We start from the raw sequence: 14,029 nt of genomic DNA on the forward strand, positions 1-14,029 counted from the left end.
GGTATTGTGTGTAGGCCAGTGACACAAAATCTCAGGCTGTAACACAACAAAATGTGGAAAAAGTTGTGTGAATACTTTCTGAAGGCACTGTAAGTGCCTGGAGTGATGTCAGTTGTCAGATCAGATCCCCTTGTCTCTGTCTCTCTCTCACTCTTTGACACCAGGCAGCCGGTCTCTCTAGCCTTGACCACATCACAGTGCTCAATTTCTCCTGGTCTGCATCCCAAATGGTGCTCTGTTCCCTTGTTCCCTATATAGTACACTATATAGGAAATAGATTGCCATTTGGGATGTACCCCCAGACGCTGGTGTCAGATGGCTGTCTATTGATGAATGTTTAGTGTTTCTGTCTGAAAACCGACTGTGGTCGCTACTGCCTGCCCTGCAGGGCTCTGGGCGAGACGGATGGCTACATTTGTAATTCAGATGGTGGCCCCACAGCTGCATTAACTATTTAAGTGTGGTTATCTCTGGGTAATGGGACCCCAGTAACAGAGAAAAAAAACCCTGCCAGAGATGGAGTAGCCTGAGCTTTGATATATGGGCCATGCCACTCTACATTATAAGATCCTCTCTGTGCCATACTCTGACTGACTGTAAGTAATCATGATATGTGTGGTGTCATTGTGATTAAATAAAATAGGCACTCATATCATAGCACTCTAGGCGAAAAAGTACATTTATGGGCGACATATAACATGTCAGGTGATACAGGCTCTTGAAAAAATCATTCCGGATACAGGCACCCTTATTAAGGAACTAACCATAATAACTATCCAATTTGTGACGTTTTCATAAATAAATATGCCATTTAGCAGACGCTTTTATCCAAAGCGACTTACAGTCATGCGTGCATACATTTTTGTGTATGGGTGGTCCCGGGGATCGAACCCACTACCTTGTCGTTACAAGCGCCGTGCTCTACCAGCTGAGCTACAGAGGACCACCTTCATCAAATCAAGACCAGCTTTTGCCCTTTTAACCCTTCATACAAAAAATAGCAACTTTCTCAATGCTTTGTATTGCTACAGTACGTGTCATGACTTAGCATAGCTGTAGCCATCTGAAATTCAAAGCATTTTAGACAGAGTACTAATTAGACAAACCCTACCAGGCCTGTACCCAATAATATGATCACACCATCATTAGTAAACACCACTGGCTCGAACCCTCAACTATCGTGTGCAGGCCAGGTCCATGCACAGTAATCATACCTTCACTGACTCTCCCTTACATTCCCTTACGCTTCTACTCTCCTTTGGTCCCTCTTGAGTAGAGCGTATCTGGGGAGTGTAACCTTTAAGTGGATGGGCCTTAGGGGATGCAGGAGTAGCCGGGGTAGTGAGTAGCTGGGAGTACCTGGGGTACAGGAGTGAACCTTCCATCCAGCCAGCTAGCCAGGCAGGCGGTTGGGTACCTGGGGGCAGGGTGGCATTCCACCTGGCTGGCTAGATTAATAAATCATGCCATTAGGCCATTCTGTAGCTGCAGTCCAATTAACCAACAGGGACCCTGTGAATGCAGTTACCTCCTGTGATTAATTACACTGCAATGACATCAGACCAGAGCTCACACACTCCCAAAGGGCAGCCACATGGTTTCATGGCTTCATTCTGCAATTTTTAGTTTCTCAATGAAGTGCTGTGTTGTTGTTATAATGTGCTGTTGTGTTTTGGGGGAAGGGTTCTCTGCTTTCCCTGTCTTAAAGTAACTGTCCAGTGTTTCCAGATTTCTATGAAATATGACCTATAATTTCTTACAATATGAGTGAAAAAGTTTTCTTTCCAAAAATGGTAATTAAGTATGTTAAAAAGCAGCTTTCCTGTGTTGGAATGGTGTGGGCGTACCCCAACAACAGGATGGTGTAGGTGTATACCGGTCATTAAAAATATTAATGCGAGTAGACAGCTGTTTTGACTGTTTTTGAAGTGTTTTTTCTCCAATTTATGCTTTGGCCACAAATATGAGTATAGGACGAGTCAACAACATTATTTGGATATGAGTTAACAGAATTAGATTTTAAATGTTAGATTTTCAATGGACAGTTACTTTAACATGTCATTGATTTGTACCAGAGGAGAGGAAATGGTGAGTAGTGAGATGACACAATATACTGTACACAGCCACACAGGCAGGTAGGAAGGCAGGCACTCATACTCACTCACACCACTAAGCATACACAATCAATAGTACTTAAAGCAGTTTTCAATCAAAACATCATCCTCTGCGACTTATCCAAAACTATACATACAAATTACCTCCACCTCTTGAATAGCATACTCATCAGGATACAGTTAGATGCAATTATTTCCTTAAACACGATCTACGACAAAGCCTCTGTCCTCCCCAATCCGTACTCATTTAATTTGTTGCCTTAATTGAACATAAAAAGGTAGGGAATGAGATGGAAGAGAAAGGTTAATGGGACTGACACAAAGGGCAGTACAGACATCAGAGAAGGACTAGCCTTAACTGTCACATCCAGACCGTGTCACAGACTGTGCCGTGTCACAGTCACCAGGAGCCAATTAGAGCTGGGGCTGCATCCAAAATGGCACTCTATTCCTTATATACTGTATATATATAGCACAGTACTTTTGACCAGGGCCCAACCTATATAGGGGAATAGGGTGCCATTTGAGATGCAACCCTGGTCAGTAATTAAGCCACCTCCAGTAGAGTCAGTAGTGCCAGAGTCAGGCATTTGATTTCTCTGAAAGTACAGACCCTCTCTGAGAGCAGAGCTTCTAAAGTCCTCTATCTTTCTATCAATGTGCTCACTCAGGGTGAAGTCTGCCTGCCGCCATATCCAATAGAAAGGTCACGGATGATGTAACAGATGGGAGGGGTGGAGGGAAGAGACAAGTTCTTGGGATTTAATGGCAAGGGGGCAGGGACAGTGGAGTGGGGACCCACTTTCACACGTCTATTCTTTCGTTTGTGGCTTGCTCTATAAGCACTGAATTAATGTGTTTTTGTTTTAAAAGACTGAAAATGTGGGTCTTTGCAAGTGCAAAATCAAAGAAGAGGAGCAGGCGCCCTGATTGGTGTTCGTCAAACAATGTTTATGTTAGTGTGTGTGACTGTGAGTATGTTTTGTTTTCATCGTGATAGTGTACGCATTTGGCTTCATCTTACATTCCATGTTTCCATTTTTTAATGTTTGTTTTTATGTGGGTTCATCTTAGGTTACAGTTTTTACCCCTTCACTTCTTAGAGGCTCATCCAACTGAAATTAAATATATTGTTATTTTTTTTTGAGTAGCACTGCTTGAATTGATATTAAAACCACATATGACTCATGCCTGATCCTGCTTCAATAGCAGAGTTGCCTATGTGTACTAGATAGATAGGATTGTGCAACACATAACAATGACATTGAGCTGCTGCAGAACACATTTTTGGTAAATTGGACTAAGTTCACGCAATGTAGTAATACATTGGTACTGTATACGTACACCCCTCTCTAAGATAAGCTGCAGAGACTGATAAAGGAGAAGCACTGAAGAAGCCCAATGGATATCACATAAACTACAATCCATTTTCAGCAGAATAGCTTACAGAAGGTATGAGAGCCCATGTCACTTTGCTGCTTTCAGCCCATGGTATTGTATGAGTTTCTAGAGCTACAGGGGGAAATATTTGAAATGCAATGCATACCCAATGTGGTAACACTTTACATGAAGTTCCTCTTATACCTCTGTAATAACAATGCAATTACCCATCCTCCCAAAATCAAATTAGTGAATTGTCTTCAATAGGTGTAATGGGCACTCACGTAAACATGATGACTCTATGTAATGAGATGTCCTCAGTGGTTTCCAATCATTCTCTTTGGAACTTGCTCTTATCCTTTGCATTAAGAGCTTTCTATTTAAAACAATAAAGTCATTAGCATTGAACTCCTTTATGCCTGATTCCTCAAACTATTATTTCAGCTACTTTGAATGGCATGCCCACCATACATCAATCAATATGCTTTATATGCTTTCAACTAGCCGGTGCCCCCGCACATTGACTCTGCACCGGTACCCCCCTATATATATAGCCTCCCTACTGTTATTTTATTTTACTTCTGCTCTTTTTTTTCTCAACACTTTTTTTGTTGTTGTTTTATTTTTAAATGCACTGTTGGTTAAGGGCTGTAAGTAAGCATTTCACTGTAATGTCTGCACCTGTTGTATTCGGCGCATGTGGCCAATAAAATTTGATTTGATTTGATTTGATTTACAAATGTGAACTTTACTTGTTTTGCTAGTTGTCAGGAGCATCTTATGTGGATCCCAGCTAGCACATAACGTTCTGAAAACCATACTTTTCTTAGAGCGTGGTTGTCCTATGGTTATTTTGAATAAAACCTTCCCACAACGTTCTGGGAATGGTGCAGGATAGTTGCTTGGCTTTGGAACATTCTCAGCACATTTAAGGAACTTAAAAAAATTATGTTATTTTCTTGGTATTTCATTATTTTAACAGAACATTTCCTAAAAGTTCAAACATGGTTATATTCAATACATTTTTTGTTTATGTTCTAGGAACGTTCTCCAACTGGTTTGACATTGGGAATGTTCGCAAATAGTTTAGAGAACGTTAAGAAACAACATTCTTCTGTGGGAATTTCAATACTTCAGCATAACGTTTCCTACAGGTTTCCTCATTAAAAGTCGTACTCAAACATTCAGTGAAAGTTTTAAGGAAGTTATTAAAAAAACTACAATTTTCTGGGAATCATAGTAAAACGTTCTCAGAACCTCCCTGCCACCTAAAAATGTACGTTCCCAGAACAGAGGTAATGTTTGCTTCCGTTCTCAGAACGTTTAAAAAACGTTCAGTTTTACCGGTCAGGAAACTTATGGCTTCGTTCCGAGCACCAAGCTCAAGAGAGTTTTACTTACTCAAACAGTTTCTCAGAGCAGAAAGGATTAAGATTGTTTGCGTCAGGAAACCAATGAAAATGGAGACGATAAGCTCCTTTGTCTTGCCCACATTGAGGGAGAGGTTATTGTCCTGGCACGACACTGCCAGGTCTCTGACCTCCTCACTATAGGCTGTCTCATCATCGTCAGTGATCAGGCCAACCACTGTCGTGTCGTCGGCAAATGTAATGATGGTGTTGGAGTTGTGCGCGGCCACGCAGTCGTGGGTGAACAGGGAGTACAGGAGGGGACTAAGCACGCACCCCAAAGGGGCCCCCGTGTTGAGGGTCAGTTTGGCGGATGTGTTGTTGCCTACCCTCACCACCTTGGGCGGCCCATTATGAAGTACAGGATCCAGTTTCAGAGGGAGGTGCTCAGTTCCAGGGTCCTTAGCTGAGCTGTAGTCAATGAACAGCATTGTCACATAGGTGTTCCTTTTGTCCAGGTGGGAAAGGGAAGTGTGGAGTGCAATAGAGATTGCGTCATCTGTGGATCTGTTGGGACAGTATGCGAATTGGAGTGGGTCCAGGGTTTCTGGGATGATGGTGTTGATGTGAGCCATGACCAAGCCGGTGACTCATGTGGTAAACAATGCAATCAGATGAATCCCGGAACATATTCCAGTTTGTGCTAGCAAAACAGTCCTGGAGCTTAGAATCTGCTTCATCGGACCACGTCCGTATTGAGCGTGTCACTGGTAGTTGGGGCGGCAGGTAGCTTAGTGGGTAAGAGCGTTGTGCCAGTAACCGAAAGGTCGCTGGTTCTAATCCCCGAGCCGACTAGTTGAAAAATCTGTCGATGTGCCCTTAAGCAAGGCACTTAACCCTAATTGCTCCTGTAAGTCGCTCTGGATAAGAGTGTCTGCTAAAATGTAAATGTAGTTCCTGTTTTGAGTTATGGTCAGATTTGCCAAATGTAGGGTGAGGGAGAGCTTTGGATGCATCTCTGTGTGTGGAGTAAAGGTGATCTAGAGTTTGTTTTCTCTAGTTGCACAGGCTGGTAGAAATGAGGTAAAACGGATTTCAGTTTTCCTGCATTAAAGTCACTGGGCACCTGGAGCGCTGCCTCTGGGTGAGCATTTTTTTGTTTGCTTATGACCTTATACATTTCGTTGAGGGCAGTCTTAGTGCCAGCTTCGTATTTGTGGTGGTAAATAGTATGGTCTACAGCTTATCATGAGGTATTCTAAAACAGGCTAGCAGAACCTCGAGACTTCCTTATTATTATTAGCGCACCAGCTGTTGTTAACAAAGAAACACACACCACACCCCCTGATCAAACCGGACGCTGACACAGATGCATAGAAATCCCAGCTAATGACTCTGAGAAGCATAGTAGATTACAGTTCTTAATGTCCCGTTGATAGGATAGTCTCGAATGTAGCTCGTCCAGTTTATTCTCCAGCAATTTCATATTCGGCAATAGAACAGAGGGTAGAGGCAGTTCACAACACACACTTACTCTATAAGCAATTGTTTTCTATTTCATCTAAATAAATGTCCCTCATAATACAAGATTTGGTGGCCTGTGTGGTTAGTCCCACGGACCCTGGCACACATGTATGGCCTAGTCTAATAGAGCTGGGATCAGTTCGAATCCGACGCACTGCCCTTCTCTGGCAACCTGTCCTACCTTTCATGTCTGCTTTTCCCTCTCCTATACCCTCATCTCAATAAAATAAATAAACCCCCACAAACATACACTACCGTCCAAAAGTTTGGGGTCACTTAGAAATGTCCTTGTTTTCCATGAAAACATACATGAAATGAGTTTGAATATGAAATATAGCAAAATGCATAGGAAATGTAGTCATTGACAAGGATAGAAATAATTATTTTTAATAGAAATAATAATTGTGTCCTTCAAACTTTGCTTTCGTCAAAGAATCCTCCATTTGCAGCAATTACAGCATTGCAGACCTTTGGCATTCTAGTTGTCAATTTGTTGAGGTAATCTGAAGAGATTTCACCCGATGCTTCCTATAGCACCTCCCACAAGTTGGATTGGCTTGATGGGCACTTCTTACATACGGTCAAGCTGCTCCCACAACAGCTCAATAGGGTTGATATCCGGTGACTGTGCTGGCCACTCCATTATAGACAGAATACCAGCTGACTGCTTCTTCCCTAAATAGTTATTGCATAGTTTGTAGCTGGACTTTGGGTCATTGTCCTGTTGTAGGAGGAAATTGGCTCCAGTCAAGGGCCGTCCACAATGTATGGCATGGCGTTGCAAAATGGAGTGATAACCTTCCTTCTTCAAGATCCCTTTTACCCTGTACAAATCCCCCACTTTACCACCACAAAATCACCCCCAGACCCTCACATTGCCTCCACCATGCTTGACAGATGGCATCAAGCACTCCTCCAGCATCTTTTCATTTGGTCTGCGTCTCACAAATGTTCTTCTTTGTGATCCGAACACCTCAAACTTCGATTTGTCTGTCCATAACACTTTTTTCCAATCTTCCTCTGTCCAGTGTCTGTGTTCTTTTGCCCATCTTAATCTTTTCTTTTTATTGGCCAGTCTGAGATATGGCTTTTTCTTTGCAACTCTGCCTAGAAGGTCAGCATCCCAGAGTCGCCTCTTCACTGTTGACGTTGAGACTGGTGTTTTGCGGGTGTAGTGTATGTTATTCGTAGGTGTTACCGTCAATCAAGGAGTCTGCTCATACTGAACGTCGATCATAAGGTTTATTCAGATCACAAGCTTCAGCATGAGTAACAGGTGACATGACACCCGGAGAGACGCCTCAGAATGGCTGCTTGCTCTAACCTCTCCGTCATTTTCCCCCCTATTTATAAACAATGATGCCCCCTCTTCTGGCCAATCACCAGTCTCCCCTGTCTACAACCCACCTGTCTGTGGTATGTGGTATTACACCTAAAACATTGCCTTCTGATACTAACCTAAACAACATTCCTTGTTCCTCCAAAATAGTCATAATCTCAATACACGACACGGGTACTATTTAATGAAGCTGCCAGTTGTTTCTCAAACTAGACACTCTAATGTATTTGTCCTCTTGCTCAGTTGTGCATCGGGGCCTCCCACTCCTCTTTCTATTCTGGTTCGAGCCAGTTTGCGCTGTTCTGTGAAGGGAGTAGTACACAGCGTTGTAAGAGATCTTCCGTTTCTTGGCAAGTTCTCGCATGGAATAGCCTTCATTTCTCAGAGCAAGAATAGACTGACGAGTTTCAGAAAAAAGTTCTTTGTTTCTGGCCATTTTGAGCCTGTAATCAAACCCACAATTGCTGTTGCTCCGGTTACTCAACTAGTCTCAAGAAGGCTAGTTTTATTGCTTCTTTAATCAGCACAACAGTTTTCAGCTGTGCTAACATAATTGCAAAAGGATTTTCTAATGATCAATTAGCCTTTTAAAATGATCAACTTGGGTTAGCAAACACCACGTGCCATTGGAACACAGGACTGATGGTTGCTGATAATGGGCCTCTGTACACCTGTGTAGATATTCCATAAAAAATCAGCCGTTTCCAGGTACAATAGCCATTTACAACATTAACAATGTCTACACAGTATTTCTGATCAATTTGATGTTATTTTAATGGACAAAAAATTGCTTTTCTTTCGAAAACAAGGACATTTCTAAGTGACCCCAAACTTTTGAACGGTAGTGAAAATACACTGAACAAAAATATAAACGCAACATGGAACAATTTCAGTTACAGTTCATATCAAGAAATCAGTAAATTGAAATAAATAAATTAGGCACTAATCTATGGATTTCACGACTGGGAATACAGATATGCATCTGTTGGTCACAGATACTTGAAAAAAAATGTATGGGCGTGGATCAGAAAACTATTCAGTATCTGGTGTGACCACCATTTGCCTCCTTCAGCGCAGCAAATCTCCTTCGCATAGAGTTGATCAGGCTGTGGAATGTTGTCACACCCCTCTTCAATGGCTGTTGCTGGATATTGGCGGGAACTGGAACTGCCTGTCATACACGTCGTTCCAGAGCATCCCAAACAGGCTCAATGGGTGACATGTCTGGTGAGTATGCAGGCCATGGAAGAACTCTGTTATTTTCAGCTTCCAGGTATTATTTACAAATCCTTGCGACATGGGGCCATGCATTATCATGCTGAAACATGAGGTGATGGTGGCGGATGAATGGCACAACAATGGGCCTCAGGATCTCATCACGATATCGCTGTGCATTCATATTGCCATTGATAAAATGCTGTTGTGTTTGTTGTCCGTGGCTTATGCCTGCCCATACCATAACCCCACGGCAACCATGGGGCACTCTGTTCACATCAGCAAACCGCTCGCCCACACGACACCATACACACTGTCTGCCATCTGTCCGGTACAGTTGAAACCAGGATTCATCCATGAAGAGCACTCTTCTCCAGCGTGCCATTGGCCATTGAAGGTGAGCATTTGTCCACTGAAGTCGGTTACAACGCCAAACTGCAGTCAGGTCAAGACCCTGGTGAGGACAACGAGCACACAGATGAGCTTCCCTGAGACGGTTTCTGACAGTTTGTGCAGAAATTCTTCGGTTGTACAAACCCACAGTTTCATCAGTTGTCCGGGTGGCTGGTCTCAGATGATCCTTGGCTGGCGTGGTTACAGGTTGTGAGGCTGGTTTGACGTACTGCTAAATTCTCTAAAATGACGTTGGATGCGGCTTATGGTAGAGAAATTAACATTCAATACTCTGGCAACAGCTCTGGTGGACATTCCTGCAGTCACCATGGCAATTATACTCTCCCTCAAAACTTGACACATCTGTGGCATTGTGTTGTGTGACAAAACTGCACATTTTAGAGTGGCCTTTTCTTGTCCCCAGCACAAGGTGCACCTGTGTAATGATCATGCTGTTTAATTAGCTTATTGATATGCCACACCTGTCAGGTGGATGGAATATCTTGGCAAAGGAGAAATGCTAAATAACAAGGATGTAAACAAATTTGTGCACAACATTTTTGAGAAATAAGCTTTTTGTGTGTATGGAAAATTTCTGGGATATTTAATTTCAGCTCATGAAACATGGGACCAACACTTTACATGTTGCGTTTATATTTTTGTTCAGTGTATACAGTATATAAAAAACACAAGTTACTGCTATAGAGATTAAAATATGTTGGCTAGTTTTCAGTGCTGTGCAGTGTACTAATCTCCTTCTCCCTGTGGGAATGCGCTCCTCCCCTGGTGGTGGCGGCCAACATTGATAAGAATACCCTGTGTGTGCTGCTAGTCTACCAACTACCATGGTGTGGTGGCAGGGATCCTGGTCCAAAATGTCCACAAGTAAGATCTGAATGACATTAGTTTGGATCTGAGCCTTGGGTCACATTCATTAGGCACCAAATGGAAGAAAACTGACTAAAACAGGGAGACACTACCTGAACTTGTCCAATAAGAAACAGTTGTTTTAGTTTTCTGTTGCGAAATGTTTTGCTACGGTTTGCCCTAATGAACTCGAACCTGATCGTAGCCCACCATTTACAAATACCCATAACAGGGTTTTCTATGAATATATCCTACACTCTTAGAAAAAAAGGTGTTATCTAGAACATAAAATGGTTCTACGGCTGTCCCCATAAGACAACCCTTTGAAGAACCCTTTTTGGTTCCAGGTAGAACCTTTTTGGGTTCCATGTAGAACCCTTTCCACAGAAGGTTCTACATGGAACCCAAAAGGGTTCTAACTGGAACCAAAAAGGGTTCTACTTGGAACCAAAAAGGGTTCTCCTATGGGGACAGCTGAAGAACCCTTTTGGAACCCTTTTTTCTAAGAGTGTTATAGTTGTTTGTGGTCCTCTAACCCGTACCTGTTGAATTTTGGCACGGTCAGCCTCTTCCTGAGCTACAACACTATGCAGGACTCCTTCCCCACTATGGCCATTAAGGCCAACCCCACAAGTGATGACCGCCACCGCAGGAAACAGCAGAATGACTATAAGGCTCTTTCCTCTCTTTCTCTCTGTCACTGCCGGTCTGTGTTTTTCTGTCTGTGCTCTCTCTCTCTCTCTTTCCTCTTTGTCTCTGTCTCTTTATCTCTCTCTGTCGCTCTCTCTACCTCGCCCATCATGTCCTAAGGTGTGTGAGGGGATGTATATTACCAAGTACAGTTGTAATTGACAGTGTTGTGTGCTTTGTTGCCCACAGAAAAAGGTTTTAGAGGAGGGGGTGGACGAGGAAATGGTTCATGAGGAGAAGAACTGGGGTGAGCTATATCTTTGATATTGTCTCAATGTAATGTCCAGGATACGTGATACTGTCTAGGTACCATTACTGACCTATGTTGCTCTGTTAGGTATTGAGCTGGTGTAGGAGGTGACTGGTGTCCCGGCAGCCTCAGGCCCCGTCTCCGACCTCCCAGAAGTCCTCACTGTGGCCTACAGCATCCCTGAGAAGGTCATTACCAAACAAACCTTTTAATACTGTAGTATCTGTATGGTGAGAACAGACAAGCCAAGTCACCATGTATTAGTGGAGGCTGGTGAGGGGAGGACGGCTCATAGTAATGGCTGGAAAGCATACTACATTTCCGAAATTTCACATACTATTAAAAAATAATCGCATTCCCAAAATGCCTACTATTTAGAATGCTAGTACGGGTATTCGGACACGACCCATGACTAATCTTTTCTCGTAATGTAGTTATTCTGTTCCCAGGAGACAGTGGCAGGTGAGACAGTCGAGGAGACGGAACAGAGTCTACAGGAGCTGATGGCTCAGATGAGGAAGATGTAGCCGGGGACCAGGAAGACACTTCTGCTTTCAGACAACCATCATTTGCTACGTCCCAAATGAAACCCTGTTTCCTATATAGTGCACTACTTTAAGGCTCTGGTCAAAAGTAGTGCACTATGTAGGGAATAGGGTGCCATTTGGGACTCAGCCATTATCATTGCCATGCATCGCTTATCTCTGCAACATTGTACACCTACCACCTTTTAATAAAGAAGCATTGACACTCCAAAGCTCCAATGCAGCGAGCATACTGTATCTTACTGTATATCCACATTGTAAAATAATGCCAGCTCTTCTTACCCACTAACTGTACTACAGTATCAATACTCCTTAATGCAAGTACTTCTGCTCAAAGGGAATGCAATGCATGGTTAATGAGCTTAAAGTGCTGCTGATGATAAGGATCTTCATATTCCCCAAGGGTAGGAATTTACTAAGGGTAGGTATTTACTAGTGTAAGCCTGTTCAGTATGGAAGCATATAGCTGTCGAAAGATGTACATTTGAATTTCAGCATCAGAGAGCATAAACTGGAAGTTGAAATACCCTAACATTAGCCTCCTACCTGTACCTAAATCGTATGTAATTCTCTTAAATTGACTTACATTTGATGTAATGGACCAGGTACATACAGATGTTAGCTGTATAATTAATTATGCTTATGTGTCACCTGTTGACCGAGAGGAAAGATTGTTGTAACACCCGGAATTGAATAAGTAATCAATCATTGTAGTTATGGATGCAGTCTCTGACCAATTACTACTACTGTAGAGAACGTCAACTGTCTGCATGACAAACCTGCCTTTACTTTATCTGGTACATGTTTAGCTCTGGTCCAGGGTCAAGCCACATGTAACACCCTGGACCAGAGCTACTCCATGTCATACTCACAACTGTTGAAACTGATAAACCTGTAACGGACACTTTCTCTGCTGAATCCGTACACACTTTGTTTCAATAAAGTATTTATTAGCCAGAGTACAGAATACCACTTGTCACGAACCGGCTCAAGTTCGTAACAAAAGGGAGACACGTGGAGACAAGGAATACCCAAAATATATATTTATTAGCTAAAGTAAACTAAATCAAATAACAATGGTGTGTGTAATCAGTAATCAGTAGTGTAAGTGAGTGTTTGCATGCATAAATGTAATAATGCAAGGTGTTGAAAGGTGCCAAAGCAAACAACCAAAAAGCCACAAAAATACCACAACCAAAATCAGTCAAAGTATCTGCCTGGAGAGAGTCTCCTCAATGAATGTGGAAGAGGTCCATTTATGCTGGGACACACCCGGCCCAGGTGTTTCCCATGTAGCTGACGACCCTCCCAACTCCGCCCACCGGCATCCTAATAAGGAAACAAGAGCAAAGAGAGAATACGGCAGACAGAGTGGGAGGGTCGTCACCCCCCCCCCCCCATAAAACCGGGGACCAACAAGGACCCCGGACCAACGTACCAGCCCCTGCGTCCCAAACCGACAAATTGTACATGTTCACCCCTCCACTTGCCCCAACCATCATCCTCCTCTCCAGACCAACAAGACTAGGAGGGAACAAACAGGAAAGATAGAACATGACAAAACCAAACAATGGTCAGTCACATCAATATTCAGGAACAGGGCGCACGAGAGAGCGCATCAGCAATCACGTTATCATCTGCTTGCAGCAAAACTGCACCTGCCCCCACATGACTAGCATCAATTGTCATTACCTGCAAGGTAAATGACAAATCCACACGAGGAGCAGCCAGTACCGGAGTTGAGGTAAGCAACCTCTTTGCATCTTCGAAAGCCTGTTGACAATGAGAAGACCATACGTACACAGCCTTAGCTTTCAGCAAATCTGTCAAGGGAGCGACCACAGTAGAGAAGTTCCTACAAAAACCACGATAATACCCAATCATTCCCAAGAAACGCATCAGTTCCTTTTTAGTAGTTGGTAGTGGAAAAGCATCAATAGCTACCACTTTAGCCCGAACAGGACGCACTTCACCCTGCCCAACCACCTTTCCAAGGTATGTAACAGTCGCCTGAGCATACTCACATTTAGCCAAATTTATCGTGAGGCGACCCACAGCCAGACGTCCGAACAAGGCTTGAATACGGGACAGATGTTCCTCCCAAGTATCTGCATATATCACTACATCGTCCAGATAAACAGCGCACCCGGCCAGACCAGAGACAACCCTGTTCATAAGTCGCTGAAAAGTGGCAGGCGCATTACGCAGTCCGAAACTCATAACCGAATACGAGTACAGACCAAAAGGTGTAATAAAGGCAGAGATTTCACGTGCCCTACTCGTCAGTGGCACCTGCCAATAGCCCTTTAACAGGTCAAATTTGCTCACAAACTTAGCTGCGCCGACTTGATCAACGCAGTCCT

Source organism: Coregonus lavaretus (genome assembly GCF_964263955.1).
Source record: "Coregonus lavaretus genome assembly, chromosome: 22".
In the NCBI taxonomy this organism is placed as follows: Eukaryota; Metazoa; Chordata; class Actinopteri; order Salmoniformes; family Salmonidae; genus Coregonus; species Coregonus lavaretus.